Source organism: Schistocerca serialis, chromosome 1 (genome assembly GCF_023864345.2).
Source record: "Schistocerca serialis cubense isolate TAMUIC-IGC-003099 chromosome 1, iqSchSeri2.2, whole genome shotgun sequence".
NCBI classification, from domain to species: Eukaryota; Metazoa; Arthropoda; class Insecta; order Orthoptera; family Acrididae; genus Schistocerca; species Schistocerca serialis.
This window is the reverse complement of record NC_064638.1, coordinates 1,026,178,350-1,026,196,784: the sequence shown is the minus strand read 5'-3', so window position 1 is coordinate 1,026,196,784 and position 18,435 is coordinate 1,026,178,350.

Genomic DNA, 18,435 nt, shown 5'->3' with positions numbered 1-18,435 from the left:
ACACTGTAAATCTGGAATAGCGATAAAAACCTACTTCGTTCAACATGACAATTGTACATGCAAGACAAAGAGATATTTATCTTTATTAATGTGGGAGACATGTGTACGAACTGAGGTGTTTCGTTGACTTCAATATGGGAAATCACTGACTAGACAAAATGGACTGCTCATAACACATGTGAAAAAGATGACGCCACACAAACGATTCATCACAATTAAACATGAAAAATAATTTACGGACTAATTTAAATAAGCAGAAAATTAATCAAACAATGAATATAAGCCACACGAGATTCACAATACAAGTGAAATAAGATTCGAAATTCCAGCAATCACAGATATGGAAGTTTTTTATACATGACTGCATCGAATAATCTAAAAAAAGGAGAGAATGACGAAACTGAGCTTGTAATACATTCGATTTAATGGCTATGACATTACCCTGCAATCGGCTGTCAACGTATGAAAAACAAACGTTCCCTGACTCTCTGTAATATCTCGCACCTAGGAACCAGCCCACGTTCGTAATTCACCACAACCTCAGCACACAAAATAGTACCTGTCTCTGCCAAGTCGTGCACCCTCTCCCATCCCCTTTTAAACCCCTACCTTCCAGTCTCGAAACACTCCCCTCTTCACCTCACATCCCCCTATCTCCAGCCAATCAAACTCCAATATGTCAGAAGAAGCCCAGTTGTGTAGTGAGAAAATAAAAAAAAATACAAATGGCAGAACTAGCACATTTGTGGTTTGAGCCCACAAACCTCGTCCCCCACCCCCCTCTCTGGCCATTCGCACCATAATATTGAAATGAGACGGAAATATGATACTCAGTTGCATTTTTACATCTGTGAAAGTCAAAGATATACGCTTATATATATATATATATATATATATATATATATATATATATATATATACTTCTGTATTTAATCATTATAATATTAAAACGATACATTCAATCTATTTCTGTACAATAGCATACCGTATTCACTTCCGAACGGCTTACACGCGCATACACACATTGTATAATGTCCCATCTCCCTCCTCTCTCCTTCAATCAGAACCTAGTATCTTACAGCAGCTGCAATGAAACAACCGATCCCAATGTACCCACACATCTCGGCTGTGCTCAGAAGTAACCAAATTACGAAGTATTTACCAAACAATTACATTAATTCTCTTTCCAAGTCTAAAATACGTCATCTAAACATAGACACACACCTAAAAGAATACCTGAATTGCGTAAAATGGCGCCACCCATCCCGTACAGCGGCCGTAGGGTTCTTTTGAGAAAAACCATTTCCTCCACCGCGAGCGCTGCTTGTTTTTCAATTTACAAACTGACTATGCCTCCCAAACATTCCCTCTCCGGTTCTCTTATGGAAGTAGACAAAACAGAGCTTGTGTTTATACAGTGGTGTTATTTTCATTTCACCAAGTGAGTACTTACTTGCAGTTGTTTATGTAAAAACCGTTCCAATAACCAGTGGCTGACAAGTGCTTAATTTGTAAGCGTGCTCTTTTTAGTGATTGTGTAGTGTTGGTGGGAAAGGGATTGGATTGGAAAATGTGGCATCTTGCTGCTGTCTGTCGTTTCCAGGACACTGTAAACCCACGTAATCACTTCGTAGGGACTTGGTAGTGAATTTGTGAACGGCCAGAAAGTTACTGCACTTCTTTAACCGTTGACTATGGTACTGGTAGACTGCATAAATCTCTTCCATTCAGGAAGAGAGTGGGCTGACCTGAGTGTAGCCACATACCACACAACCACAGTACAACTTGCAAGGTCGGTGTCAATGTGTCTGTTGGAATGGGATTCATCATGTTTAAATATAGATCAGAAATCTGCTGTAATGCATTGCCTAATTTGTGTTGAAACATCTGAAGTTCCATAAGATCTATTCGACACACTTCTATTGCAGAAGGAGCCAATTTAATTCTCTGGGCTGCTGATGTTAGGAAAGCTGAGGCTGGGATGGCGCATTTCATACCCTCAAGCTGTGAAAAGTATTCCACCCATTGACAATGGAGACAATGAAATCACATTGAAAGAATGTTACATTTGGGTTCAAAATGGTTCAAATGGCTCTGAGCACTATGGGACTTAACATCTGAGGTCATCAGTCCACTAGAACTTGGAATTACTTAAACCTAACTAACGTAAGGATACCACACATATCCATGCGCGAGGCAGTATTCGAACCTGCGACCGTACCGGTCGCGCGGTTCCAGACTGAAGGGTGTAGAACCGATCGGCCACAGGGGCCGGCTGTTACACTTGGGGTATGCTCTTCCGTTTAGCTGACAGGTAGCCCCAGCTGTTGAGCTTCTTAACATAATAGCTCATTTGACAACTGCAAATAGATACCCAGTTAATAAACTGAAAATAGCTCCTTTATACAAGCGCGAGCTCAGTGAAGTTATTTTGTTTACACACATGAGATAATTGGACAGGAAATGGTGGAAATGCATAATCTGAACTGAAAAACGAGCACCACTGTCGGTGGAGGATATTACCTCTCCGAGAAAAAACGCTACACCTGCCGCGCTTTCATTGGATTCGAGACACTTTTTGTAATTGTTTCAGTCTGTTGCTATAATAAAACACATATGCTGAAGACGTTTTTGAGAAACAATTAAGAAATTTGGGTGCATTGAGTTGAGGAAGATACAGCTTTGTCAAAGCTATACTTGAAGCGCGCTCCACAATTAGAAGCTCGACGCTTTATCGCCACTTCGTTTAGCTACGACACGACTTCGGCTGTCTGGTTTTAGTCTTCACAGAAGCACGTCTGCAGTGCTCAGCGAAGCACAGCCACCTTGCCAGGAAAATTGGCGCCGGAAATAACTTATCCAGACAGTACTGGATTCTCCCAGTGCCGGTTGCTGGCGATCACGCAAGTCGCGTGAGAAAACGACAAACTGACGTTGCTCTCCTGGTTCGAGTGCACACACGACTACCAGAACAGGTTGCCACAAACTGGAGTCAGTTGCACAGAGGCAAAATAAGAAAACTGGAGTTGTTCTTGAAGTACGTGAAATAGAAGTTCAAGGTATTGTATATTTCTATATGAAGCATTCTTAAAATCGTCTCGAACCAAACGTGTAAGCAGCATCGATGTCTGAGAGGAACGAGTGGCATAGCACTGCCGACTGTATATTACCCCTTTAACGAGCAAATATCGAGATAGTATGTTTCATAGAAATACTGGAGGTTTGCTCATAATAAAGGGAAATGCGAAGTTGTACACTTAACGAAACAAAAAAGCGAAGTGTCTACACTATCGGAGAAATGAGACACTGTTAAGAGTCAGTTATGCCAATATCATACTTGGCAGTGACAACGTGTAAGATATATGTTGTAGAACGACCGTACAGGCTACGTTGTACGGAAAGCAAAGTCACAGGCTATGGTGAGAGATTAACAGAAATATCTTACCTGGGAGACACTCGAAGAATGAGGTGATACATTTCGTGAGAACCTTTTTAGAATATTTGTAGAAGCTTGTTTCTGGTCAAAAACGGCGGATATGGCTCTGAGCACTATGGGACTTAACAGCTGAGGTCATCAGTCCCCTAGAACTTAGAACTACTTAAACCTAACTAACCTAAGGACATCACACACATCCATGCCCGAGGCAGGACTCGGACCTGCGACCGTAGCAGTCGCGCGGTTCCGGGCTGCGCGCCTAGAACCGCGAGACCACCGCGGCCGGCTACGGCGGATATTCTTCAGCCTTCTTCATATATATCCTGCAGAAATCGCTCCGATAAAATTACGCAACTAAAAGGTCCCAAGGAGGCGTACAAGTAGTCTTCGCTCCATTGCTCCAGCAGTGCATAGAAAGGACAGAAACCCTTAATGTTAGTACAATAAAAAGTACCCACGCGCTTCACAGTTATTCACAGAGTATAGAGGTAGACGATGGTGTGTCTGAATTTAGCGATTATTTCAGTAGTGAAAAATTACTGTACTAATAAAAATTAAATGGACTAAATATTTCATTTATTTACAGCGTAATCTGTATGCACATTACCAGCGGTTGGTTGCTATTATGGTTGTAGTTACCAATTTTTTGATGACGCCATTTGGACAACAGGTGCCAGCAGACGATTATCAGCAACTATCTGCCTAGACGAGTGCGGACCGTTGTGTGATGGTTATCGCACCTCTTGCGTTCTGGAGGCATTTAACGAATAGATTTTGATCAAACCCTCAGTGAAGTATGGTTTGAATCCGGACGAACTCGCATTGGGCTTCACTGCAATGTACGTAGAATTAGTTGTATCAGACGTACCTGATTTTTCTGTGAGAGGTTCTTTTTATTTCTTGGAAGATGTAGCAGTAAACATTAGTGAAGATATTTAATTTGAACACAATGCCGCGCCAGCACGTTTTGTCGTTCCAGTACGAAACATTCGGGAAAAGGTGAATAGATGTAGGCGGATCACATTGGTAGTCCCTAAATTCCCGCAGTGGAAACTTTTGCACAATGTGATGTGGAGCTGCATCGGGAGTTGTGTTTGCGAGACTACTGCTTATTTGGAGGAAGACCTGGTTCCACGAGTTATATGGGGGTTATATCTTAAGACAACTAAATATCTCGGAAACGATGCATCATACGAAACAAATATTCTAGATGAAAAGTTAATGTTACCGAAGGGGACATCTCTCTTTGCTACAAATTGCCATCTGCTAACCACCCATCCTGCTTTGGCGGAGTCCACATTATATTTCAAATGGGAACCATCCATTTTTATTGCATATTCGGATTCTACGCAAAAAAAATTACATACGGTTTATGATGTGTCGACAGAAGTGCCGACACAGTGTGATTTGAGGGGGCCGCAATGCACGCTATAAACACACGAAGGATGGCGTGAGGTCTGAAACAGGATACGTAATGAATGCTATAAAGAAAAGTACGTAGCTTTTGGAATACTTAACTTTAATCCATCCTTGTTGTATACATCGTTCTTGATGAGACATGCTTTATACGATAAGTATCAATTGCTATGTAAGGCTAATGGCGCCTTGCTAGGTCGTAGCCATGGACTTAGCTGAAGGCTATTCTAACTATCTGCTCGGCAAAGGAGCGAGGCTTCGTCAGTGTAGTCGCTAGCAAAGTCGTCCGTACAACTGGGGCGAGTGCTAGTCCGTATCTTGAGACCTGCCGTGTGGTGGCGCTCGGTCTGCGATCACTAACAGTGGCGACACGCGGGTCCGACATGTACTAATGGACCGCGGCCGATTTAAAGCTACAACCTAGCAAGTGTGGTGTCTGGCGGTGACACTACAGTTTATTCAAACTGTTGTTTCTCATTCGTGGTAGATGGCGCTTTAATCGACGAATATCAAAAAATGTTCAAATGTGTGTGGAATCTTATGGGACTTAGATGCTAAGGTCATCATTCCCTAAGCTTACACACTACTTAACCTAAATTATCCTAAGGACAAACACACACACCGATGCCCGAGGGAGGACTCGAACTTCCGCCGGGACCAGCCGCGCAGTCCATGACTGCAGCGCCTCAGACCGCTCGGCTAATCGCGCTCGGCGACGAATATCATGTGTGCCTGTTTTTGTAATTAAGAACCGAATCGTTTGATTCTACATTTCATTTATGATGTAAATGTAATCCTTTGTGTTCTAACGATTGATATCGATCTTCAGATGTTACTTGAGTTTTGTAAATGTGACTGGTGATACTGATCTTCAAACTTTACTTGAGTTTTGCGAATGTGACTGTATAGCACAAATAATTCGGCTAGACATTGAAATTTCTTCAAATAATCCACTTGTACGGTAATGTAGTTTTCTGTACCCTACTTGGTTGATTGTGGTGAGTCCCCAGACCATCGGATTGCTTGATTTCGGCGGCTGTCCTCGAGCCCCACCATCAGAGCGACTGATTTCGATGTTTGTTTTCATCCCACCGTCGTAACTCTAGCGCTGGTCGCTGCATAATTACTGACGGAATACAAACCAGAGCCATTGTAATAAGGTAAAATGTCCATAAACTGACAGTGACAGGCGAAACTGCCACGGATACTCACCGAAATCAAGCACGTCAATGGTGAGAGGCTGGGGGACTCGCTCAAATCAGGCAGCCCCATTGTGAGAGGCGAGGCGATTCACCGATATCAAGCATCCCGATAGGAACAGAAAATTCTTACATCCAATTTGTTGTTTCTGGATCACTCTAAACGTCTTTTCTAACCAGACATTGAAACGGCTAACCATATTGTAATGTACAATCAAATCAACAACACTGAAATACATTTCGAACATACCTATCAACCGTTAGGGCACAAAAGCTTACATTTACATCGTAAATCCAATGTAGAATCAAGTACGGCGGATCTTAAATGCAAAAAGAGGCACACTCCATATTTGTCGCCAATGGTGCCATCTACTGTGGGTGTGAAAAACGGTTTGAGAAATCAATAGACCATAAAAATGGCGGGTTTCAATGTAAAAATACGAAAAATACGAAGTTTCCCCCCCCCCTTCACCCCCTTCCCTCCCCCCCCCCACCCCCCCACCCCCCACCCACGGAGGAAGGGTAGTTAGGAGGTGGCCAGTGGCCAGTTGTAGCGCTTACATATGTCCCTTTTACTAATATTAACTTTTAACCTAGAACATTTTTTTCGTACAAACGTCGTTTTCGAAATATTTAACTGTCTCAGGTTAAAAAAAATACTCTGTAGGTGTGATAGATACCAGAAATTTCTCACTGGGATTATAAGAACATACTGCGCAAATAAAATTTGCGCAAAGGACGTGGCGGTCATCATACCGAGCAGTTTTCTTATGGACATTTATATTAGTACGAGAGATAAAAAATTGTTTTCCGTTTCCCCACGTAAAATTTTAAGTACCTGTCTCCTCTCCAATTCCTAAAAGTGAGCAGTAAGAATTTTGGGACCCAGTTGCATAACACAAACAATAAGGAACATGTCATGTTGATTAATAGGGTTTCTGCCGGCTATTCGCGTCTTTCCTGCACGATATTTCAACTGTGTGACTCGCAGTCATCTTCAGGTGGTGTCTGATACTGATTCCAGTGTAGAACGAGACCGGTATTTATGCCAAGGTTGTGCTAGACGTTCCCTCTGCGGTCCACGCCGCGTCTGGCGCTCTGTCCGTGGTGTGCGCCGACCAATAGCAACAGCTGTCGCGTTTTCTTCTAGCCGCGGCTGTTCCGAACTCTGTGCGCGTACTTTATGGTTATTATCCGTTGTCAATATAGCTGAATATAAGTTCTGAATGGCGTCCAAGCTGTGCTAGACCTTTTATCTTCCGATTGTTGTCATCTGAGTCTTTCTGTTACCGTGCTGTGTCGTGTTAGGCGTTCCGTCCGAAATTCTTTCCCCCCAGGAGCGGCTGCAGCGTCATTTTCAGGCCGATTGTGTTCAATTCGTCGCTCGAGACTCGGAAGAGCGTCCTCACTTACTTTGTCTGTTATCTGAGGTACCATTTGACGTACGTCCTTAGTTACATGTACTGCGCTGTCATCTTTAATTTCATCCTTATACTTGTGTCCCTTGGGGTCTGGATACTATCTACGTTGCGTCTTCAGAAGATTCGAGTGCAGGGTTACAGGCCGAGCTCAGCTGGAAACCGGTGTCCCGGCTAGTGATATTCTCCGCAACCTTAATCTCAATAATAGATTCTGACGCTGCCCCCCCCCCCCCCCCCCCCCAGGGAACGTCTCACATCAGACGAGTGTAACCCCTATGTTTTCGTGGTAGAGGAATGGTGGTGTACGCGTACGTGGAGAATTTGTTTGAGCAGCAATCGCCGACATAGTGCAGCTGAGGCGGAATTAGAGGAACCAGCCCGCATTCGCCGAGGCAAATGAAAAACCGCCTAAAAACCATCCACAGACTGGCCGGCTCACCGGACCTCGACGCAAGTCCGCCGGGCCGGGCGGATTCGTACCGGGGACGAGGCGCTCCTTCCGACTCCGGAAACCCGTGCGTTAGACCACTCGGCTAGCCGGTCGGGCCAAGTTACTCTCTATATTTTAAGAATCAGGAATTCCCCCCTCCCCCCCAACCTCTCACTCTCTCTCTCTCTTCTCTCTCTCTCTCTCTCTCTCTCTCTCTCTCTCTCTGACACACACACACACACACACACACACACAAAACACACACACACACGTAAGGCTACCCCTGAAGTCCCGGCTTTTGGGCACTGCTAAAAGTTCGAAATGCAAGATGTCCATAAAACAATGTCCCAGTTTCAGTGGTATATTACAAAAGTTTAATTTAGGCTATTTACAACTAATTCGTACATCAGGTTGAATGTAAACTGACCTAGCTTTTCTGCAGTCTGGAACCGCAAGACCGCTACGGTCGCAGGTTCGAATCCTGCCTCGGGCATGGATGTTTGTGATGTCCTTAGGTTAGTTAGGTTTAACTAGTTCTAAGTTCTAGGGGACTAATGACCTCAGCAGTTGAGTCCCATAGTGCTCAGAGCCATTTGAACCATTTGAACCTAGCTTTTGTTACAAATGTTTAATAGATACACCTTTAGTTATATGGCACAACGTAAAATCCAGTTCTCTCCCCCTTTAATTAAAAGCCTTGAGCAGTGGAAGCAATAGTCTCTTCAATTCTGTGTCTCCACGCTGGCAAATAATTACGTAGTGGCAGAGCATAAACTCGGTCTTTTATAAAGAAAAAAAGAAAAAATCGCATTTGATGAGGTCAGGTGAAAGTGGAGGCCATATGGTTTTACATCATGTATCAACTGCAACCGGTACGGACCCATGTCTAAACGGTTCCATAAAACCTTCCACACTGTCGTCTTTGACAACTTGCTTTCCGAATATACTTCTTGTGACTACGGAGGTAAGATGCTCTGACGCTTTCAACATCCTCTTCAGGCACTTCTCGTCGTCCCGTTCTTTTGCCTTTGCACATCTGTACACACATCCGGTCGTTTCGAGTTGACTATACCATCGGCGAATGTTTTTGCTACAGAGGGGATCACAATTAAGCACGTTAAAATGTAATTATAGAATCTCTCTTAGCAAACTCCAGAACACAAAACCTTTACGCCAGGGAGTCGCCATTTTGTTTATGTGGCATTGTGGCACTGCGAACGGGAGACGACAAAGTAGTACTCGTACATGTGCTTATCTAAAACTGTTACCCTTTAATTCTGACCTTGAATCAACACTATCCATACAGTTGACACTATTAAAATTTATAACTGGGACATTCTTTTTGGACACACTGTACAACGAGTATTTACTTCAAAAAGGGTCGAATACAGGTATGTTTCGATGTGAGTTTCTGAGTGCGTCGATGGCGGTAACCATGAAAATTAGAATACGGTGCGACAGGATGTCACAAGTCATTAAAGGAACTTCCCAGCCCATGTCCGAATTCTAGGTTTCGAAAATACTCAGAATTGTGGCTTCCACTGTTATGTTATTACCGCGACGCCCCTGTTTTCCACATAGTGTTTCAGCTAACACACACCTCTCGCCGACTTGCAAGAGCCCCCCACTGGTTTAAAACATCAGAAATGTCTCAGTTTAGTCGGTGAGCCCGCAGATACTGTGTAACCTCCCCGCAAAATTTTAAATAAAATGACAATACTTAATAGAAATGGACATTGCGCTATGTGTAAGCTCTCCACTGAAATTTTAAAGACAGAAATAATAATGAATGGGACCCAAGCGTAACCTCACTAGAAATTAAATTTAATGACAATAAAAAATGAGAACCGCAATTTGACTCAAAGTATAAGCTGTCACGAAAATGATAAAAAAAACAATTCAGTGATAAGAAAATCTCAGTGATAATGATAATTCAATTAAACCGAAATATCGGTCTTTGGCCCTGTGCAAAAATCAGAATTAAATTCTTACCTCATTGTAACAGCTAGTCAAATTTCTGCTCTTATTCTTGCGCACAGCTCGGAGGAACTGCATTGCAAATAATAATATTCCTTTTTTTTCTGTAATCTAATTGAAAACTGAAACTTTTCTTTAAGGGAAGTGGAACGAAATTAAATAAATTTGTTTTTGTAAAAATTGCTTTGAAATCAAAATTATTATTGGGGGCACTTGTTGGAAATTAATTACAATAAATAAACTTTACATTATCCGATGATTATCTTAATTAACAGTATACCTCATTCAGCATCTTGACCAGTGTTGCCGACAGACTACATCACACAACCGCACTGGGCTGCTACTACTGACCGACTGCTCTGCATGACGACTACTAGTCGCAACGACTACTGACAGAGAACTGCTCGCAACTGTACTGCACTACTACTAACAGACTGCTGTACTGCACTGACCTACAGCTACTCGCGTACTGCTCGCAACACTCGCGCGGTCAAGCGCATACTAACCACGATTATAGGCTCTCTGGTCAAAGATTTTAACGTGCCTCACCATCGCTGCTATGTTACATACGTGTTTCATAACCCTCCACTGGGGGGGCAAAAATTTGGCAGCGATGGTGAGTCATTTGGACTTGCCATCGCAAGAAATTTTTACAATTTACAGAATATTCAAATTTAGTACATAAATTAAATGTTGCGCACATGCACCTAGTACAAAATATATCAGACAAAGACAGGATGTGAGTACAAAACATAGTAGTAAATCAGAAAACTGTATATACAAATTATTTGACAGATAACAGAATGCACACGCACTGAAAAAAAATCATACACACTGAAGTATTGAATATACAGAATGAGTACAAATCATATTGAAAAATGAGAAAAGTGCACAGGCACTGAAGTTCAGTAGAAAACATATTAACACCTAACATAAGTGCACATGCACCGTAGTTCAGAACATATCATCAAAATAAAAAATGTATATACAATATAAAAGACAAGAGTGTACATATACTGTACTTCAGAACAAATCGAAAAATGTCTTTAGCATTTTGACAATAAATAAACATAATAGCAAAAAATCATGTCGACCAGTGACATAAGTGTACTCGCACTGGAGTTCAGCGAATTGAAAAAAAAATGTATAACCTATGAACATAAATAATGTTAGCAAAAAATGATTTTCACTATGTGACAAGAATTAGGATAGGAAAGGGAAGGATTGCATCATGGTTGTAGCACTTTATATTGCACACAGCTGTTCTGAAAGTCCATATCTTTCCACAGAAGTACAACACCAAGTGACACAACTTGAAGTTCTTTTCCCGTCAGAATTTATCAGCGTAGCCAAGACACTGAACTGTCGTAGTAATGTTCCATGTTTTCATTTTGGCAGTACATTAGGTACACCAAACAGTGGGACCATAATAACGTCTTCATCGCTCACGGTGGTGGACAGCATGTCGTGTCAACACCACGCTCTTACAAGGCACACCAACGTAGAATTAGTGCAAAACCAAAGATAGTGCTCCATGATCACTAGGATAGACAGGACAAATGGACATTGCAGTAATTCAGCGTAGTTAGCTCATAAGGTGAAGGACATTAAGTCACATAATATTGTCAATTACAGTAGTAGTTTGCGGCATTCATAGTCCAGTTATTGAACATTTCTGTACCATGTATGTAGTATTACAGAAAAATGTTCATTAATTGTTTTACATAGAATCAGTAACCTTCTTTTCCTAGTTGCAAAGCATTATTAAATAATCGCATTCTTTTCCAGTTACAAAGCATAGCATAGTTAATTAATCATTTGTCATTCCAATATAGTAAGAATCATTAGCCTTCTCCTAATTACAAAGCATTATTAAACAATCACATTCTTTCCCAATTATAAAGCATAGCATAATTAATTAATCATTTGTCATTCCAATAGTAATAATCATTAGCTTTATCCTAATTGCAAAGCATTATGAAACAATCACATTCTTTTCCAGTTACAAAGTATCAACATTGAAAACAAGAGCTAATTAATGGCATAATTAATAACATAATTCATTGATTGAAATTAATTATTGGGACTCAGTGGCCAGCAAGTATCGAATAGTATAAAACATTGTTCCTCATTCAATATTATTCAGATCATTAAGAAGTCATTGTTAAAAATCAGTTAATTATAGTCATAGCATTAATAATCATGGCCATTATAAGTAGTCTCATTACAATAAACAGTGGCAGTCCTTGGCCAGTTACAAAGCATTATTCTATATATATATTTTTGTATCATTAAGAAGTCATTACTGAAGTGACATACTATTCAGAGCTAATCAGTATTATTCAGAATTATCATAAACTAGTGACATTATGTGGGACTGGTAATTAATTATAGTCATAGCATTAATAATCATGGCCATTATAAGTAGTCTCATTACAATAAACAGTGGCAGTCCTTGGCCAGTTACAAAGCATTATTCTATATATATATTTTTGTATCATTAAGAAGTCATTACTGAAGTGACATACTATTCAGAGCTAATCAGTATTATTCAGAATTATCATAAACTAGTGACATTATGTGGGACTGGTAATACCCCTTTTAGCAATGCATTGCGTTGGGATCGATAATTAATTGGTGAGGCATAACACTATTTGCTTTTGACCTATTGCTGCAAATGAGGATAGGTAACGTCATTCGTCATGAGTCAGCTGTAGCAAGGTTATGTAACAAAGCAGTATATGTGATCACATTTATAAATGATAAACACAAATGGGTAAAAAATAAAAATGCAAGTACTAGAACAGGTATAATAAGTAACAGGTTTAGTAAGTATCATGAAAAACTTCTCCTGAAAAAACATACAAAATGGATTATTGAGCTGAAAGAAGAAACGCACACTATGCTTAAAAGTAGTGAACTTCGAATTAACAGGTAGTGAAATGTGTATAAAAATATGTTCCATGGCTGTCCTTTCCAAAACTTTCCGTCATCCTACTATGCAATATAACACCTGCTGTCAAAACAAACTGCAACAAATACTTAAATAACTACGTAGCATAAATACATAACTTCAACATTATCCTCATCTGTAAAGAAAACTTCATTATCCATATCATCAAAACTTCATTATTATCATCACCTGTAGAGAAAAACTTCATTATTCATAATACCATATCCTTCATCATTATCCATCAGTATTCATTATCATTTGCAAAATCACTTCATTACTCATTATACAACTATTCCTTATCTCTAGCATATTTCATCACTAAAACTAAGATGTGTAGTTCAGTCTGACAGCCTGCATCAATCACCTTGTATTCTGAAAGAAAAAATTAGTTAAGACTGCTATTCTACGATGAGTATAGTATATTCTTGTTAATTCTTGTTAATCCTGATCCATTTACTCTTCCTCATAAAGTTATTGCATCTTCTTTCGTTTATTCCGTAGGTGAAATTCCCATTTCTGTTGAATTTATTTCTTACACGCATCATTTCTTTCTGAAATTGATGAACAAAGATTAATGTCTTGCATTTAAATCATATACCCACTAGATAATGACTGGTTCATGGTAACATAATTAACCGTACAGCATAACATGACAGAAAACGTAATATGTCAAAGACATTGACAGTGTTCAGATGCAAAAATGTACACAGAATAATACAATGCAGCAGCAAAAAATGTAAAACAGTCACGATGTTGAGATGTCATAAGGCAAAAAAAATGTCAAAGTCAACTGGTGTGTGTTATATCTTAACTATTTCACAGTGCATACAAACAATAGTGGAATACAATCATATACAAAAAAAAGTGGAAAATCTGCACGGTCTGATGTGTAACGACAAGAAAAGCGACCTGCTAACCTTACCTTGCTGGGCACTTGCCAATAAAAAATACGATAATCATCAGTAATTAGTCATGTGAATATAATTGCATTAGTAAATGGCATCATAGTGTGTTGAATCATAAAGTGTCTTCATTCAATAAACGGTTTAATGTTTGAGATATGGTGGTTGCCTTTCGATTTTCTGGTTCTCAAAGTTTCGACGTGTACAACATTGGGGTGAGGGATGCTGCGAATCCGATATGGACCTGCGTATAGAAGTTCAAATTTACTGCACTTACCTTTTAATTTACTGGATAAATAGTGTGTACGTACTAATATCTTTTGTCCAACGTGAAAGTCTCGGCGTCTACAAACCTGTTTTTGCTGTCTTCTCCGGCGCTCTGCGGCACGTTTGATGTTGTTCAGCGCAATGTCAATTATTTCGTGGTGTCTTAGTCGAAGACATTTAGGGAAGTTTACTAATTCTTTAATTTTGTTTGGTGGTTCAACGTTTTTCAGTATAACAGACGGAGATAACATAGTGGATTCATTTGGAATTGAATTAATTACATCTTGGAATGAGAGTATGTGTGTATCCCAATCAATATGTCTTTTGTGGCAGTATATTCGGCACAGCTTACCAATTTCTTTCATTAATCTTTCACAGGGGTTCGAAGAAGCATGGTACTTGGATATATAGATCGGAGAAATGTTTCTAGCTCGTAACATACGTGTCCATACGCCACATCGAAATTGTGATCCATTGTCGGAAATTACTTTCATCACATGCCCTACATGAAATAGAAAATGTTTTACAAATGCTTTCGAAACAGTTTTAGCAGTAGCTTTGTGTAGTGGAGTGAAAGTAACAAATTTTGAAGTGAGCTCAACAGCGACAAATATGTAGCAAAAACCTCTGTTAGTTCTCGGAATCGGACCAAAAATGTCTACAGCGGCCATGTGTCTTAACTTAACAGGTACAATGGGATATAAATGAGGAATATGTGAAGTGGTGTCTGATTTAGCTTTCTGGCAAATTTTACAAGACGCTAAAACTCGTCGTATACGTTTCTCCATGTTAGTAAAATAACAGTTCTGTCTCAGTATAAGAAAACATTTTCTTGCTCCGTAATGTGCGTAACTTAAATGAGTGTACCAGATTAATTTGTTAACCAGTTCGTCAGGAATGCATAATAACCAATTGTTGCTGTCAGGATGAGAGCGGCGAAACAGAATGTCATTGCGTACAGTGTAGTGGTTCCTAATCGTAACATTATTCTTATCTTGCCAAAGGTGTTTAATTTCTTTCCACACGTTGTCTTTATTTTGTTCTTGTGCTATGTCCTGTAATGACGATGAAATAAAGTTTTCAAATGCAACTTGCTGAATGTACATGACACTGAAATTTGTTTTGCAGAAGTTGGTTGCTACGTCTTGCTGATTGTTGCTCAGAGAACGCGATAGTGCGTCTGCTATAACATTTTGTGTGCCGGGAATGTGAACTATTGTAAAATTAAATTCTTGTAAATAAAGTTTCCATCTGCTTAATCTGTCGTGAGTGAATTTAGCCGAAAGTAAAAATTGTATAGCTCTATGGTCTGTGTAAACGGTGGTATGTCTGCCATAAAGAAAGTGCCGAAATCTCGTAAAAGCCCATACAACACATAATGTTTCCAATTCTGTAACGGAGTAATTTCGTTCAGCAGATGACAGAATGCGACTTGCAAATGCGATGTTTTTAATTACTTTAGAACCATCTTCTTCAATTTCCTGGAAAATATGTACGCCTAAAGCGGTGTTAGAACTGTCGGTGGTAATGGAAAAATTTCTAGTAAGGTCTGGGTGCGATAAAAGTGGTGCATTCAACAGAGCATGTTTCAGGTTCATGAATTCAGAGTGTGCTTGCTTATCCCATGACCAAATACTGTTTTTACCTGTTAATTGGCATAATCTGGGTGTGTCTAAAGCAGAGTGATGAATAAATTTACGAAAAAAGTTAATTAAGCCCAAAAAACTGCGTAATTGCTTTTTCGTCGTAGGAACAGTAATGTCACGTAGAGCTTGAAGTTTTTCCGGATCAGGTGCAATGCCTTCTGCTGAAATTACGTGTCCAAGAAATTTTATGGAAGTTTTGCCAAAGTGCGATTTACTAAGATTAACTGTAAGTCCTTGTGCATGAAAGGTTTGTAACAGTTGTTCAAGAATCAGATTGTGTTCAGACCAGTTAGCTTCTGCGATAAGAATGTCGTCTACATACGTCGTAATTCTGTCCTTAAGTTCTGTCGGAAGTATTGTGTTCAAACCGCGAATAAAAGCTGCAGAAGAAATAGTTAAGCCGAACGGTAATTTGCAAAATTGATAACAATCGCCAAAACAGAGAAAAGCTGTATATTTTCTACAATTCGGATGAAGTTGAATTTGCCAAAATCCCGATTTCAAATCTAGTGTAGAATAAATAGCTGTACCATGAAATTTCTGTAAAAGTTCCTCTAAAGTCTGTGGTCGATCTGTTTCATTAATAATAATGTCATTAATGTGACGTGAATCAAGTACAAGGCGAAGTGAGCCATCTTTTTTCTTAACAATATGTAGCGGGTTTATGTACGGACTAACTGCTGGTTCTATAATTCCTTGATCAAGCATATCCTGCAATTCCTTTTTAACTTGTTCTCTGTGAATATATGGAATGGGATAATGTTTAGCTTTAAATGTATCGTGCTGTTTGACTTGAAATTCATACATAAAACCGGACATAGTACCAGGAATATTGTCAAAAACTGGAGCTTGCTGTAAAAGAATTTCGTGTAATTGCGTTCGTTCGTTGTGTGTAGTTGCACTGCTCTCTTTAACCTTATCAGAAATCATCTGTATAACGTCGTAGTCAGCTTCGTCTGGAGTATTATAGTTGTGTACGTAGGTATCCGTGAACAATGTGGGATTACAGTCTATGTTATGTGACGCGGAAATGACCTCTGTGCGATTAATTGTTTGCTCTTCCGCAGATAGTGAGTGCTGAAATTCTATAGCAAATTGTATATTTTCATCCTTTAACATTAAATAAGAATTCTGAAAATCAATAACTGCGTCGTGTTGTACCAGAAAATTCGTACCTAAAATTACGTCTGTTGTCAATAAAGGAACAATCCAAAAATTAGAGTGGAAAGTATGACCTCCAATACAAAATGATAAATGCGTCTGTAATTTAACGTCTACACCTTTACTCGGTACTGCTCCTTTCACTTTTGTTTTGCCTAATGGTAATGTCGGATACGTATTCTCTTTGTTGCACTCGTTGAAAGTCTCCTCATTTATTACGGATATAGGTGAGCCGGAATCAATTACTGCTGAGAATTTCGATGAACCAATTTTAATTTCGATAACAGGATGTGAAATAGTTTTCTGAATAACTGGTCTTTCTTGCAAGAGAGTGTCTCTGATATCGTCAAAAGTAATTACATTTTCACGAACAACATTTTGCATGTCAAAGGTAGTGCTTGTATTATTGGAAGATGCGTCCTGTGCAGTATTTAGTCAGATTCTATCTGACGTGTTATTATTATTAGGAGGATTCTGTGGCATTTCTACTATTTGAACAGTTCTATTACTTCTTCCAGACGTATTACGCTCTGGATGGTACCTACTGTCGGGTTCATTCATGAGAATATGTTCTTGCGTATGATTTTGCTGTTGGTGAGACCGACTGTTGTTATATGTACGCTGATAATTGTGCTCATCGTTTTTACGTCTGTCGTAATAGTCATTTCTATACGGTGCATTACGATAGGAATTGAAATACTGTCTTCTTTGTACGTAGTTGTTTCCTTGCTGCCGTACGTTACTATTTCTTGTATCAGGGACTATATGTGCACGCGGCGAAACATTAAAGCCTGGTTGACCTTGTGCATTCCATTGTTGGTTAGGTATGCTAACCGGCTGGTTTTGATGTTGTTGTTGTGAAACACCTCTATTGTTACTAAAGTGTGGTTCCTGTTGCTGAAAATTTTGACGATATTGATAATTAGAATTTTGGCTGTTATTAGAGTTTTGGTAGTTGTCGTTCCTAAAGCGTCTGTTTTCTCTCCTATTGAAATTACGTGTCTGATCATAATTGCTGTACTTTTGTTGACCTTGGTTATTATACGAAAAGTTTTTGTTTACAAAAGAATAATCAGATTGCTGTACTTCCAAGAGCTGTAAAAGATCTCTGAATGCTGAAATGTTTTCTTTTTGCTGGCCCGTTAGAAGTGACACTCGTAATGACCGTGGTAATTTCGAAATGCATAATTGTATAAGTGCGGATTCACTGTACGGCTCACTTAGGTACTGGTTTTGTTGGACCATATGCTCAAAAAATTGCGTCACACTGGGAAAATTTGAGTTCTCGTAATTCGGCAAACTAATTAACTGATCTTTAATTCCGCGCTGTGTCGTCTTCGACCAGTACGCTGACAGAAAAGCATTCTGAAACTCTTCTACTGAATAGCATTGCCTCGCGATCGGTCTCATACGAGTTGCCGGTTCGCCTTCCAAAAAACTGCAAATAAATTCAAGTTTATGTGTTACAGGCCAAGTCGGTGGAAGAGCAAAGCTAAATTGTTGAATCCAATCCAGTGGGTGAATCTGCGTTCTATCGTTTTTGAAAACCTTAAACTTTCTCACTGACAGAAAATGTTTGTAGTCGAAATTATCATCTCTGTGTGATGGAACAGGTTCAGGATCGTAA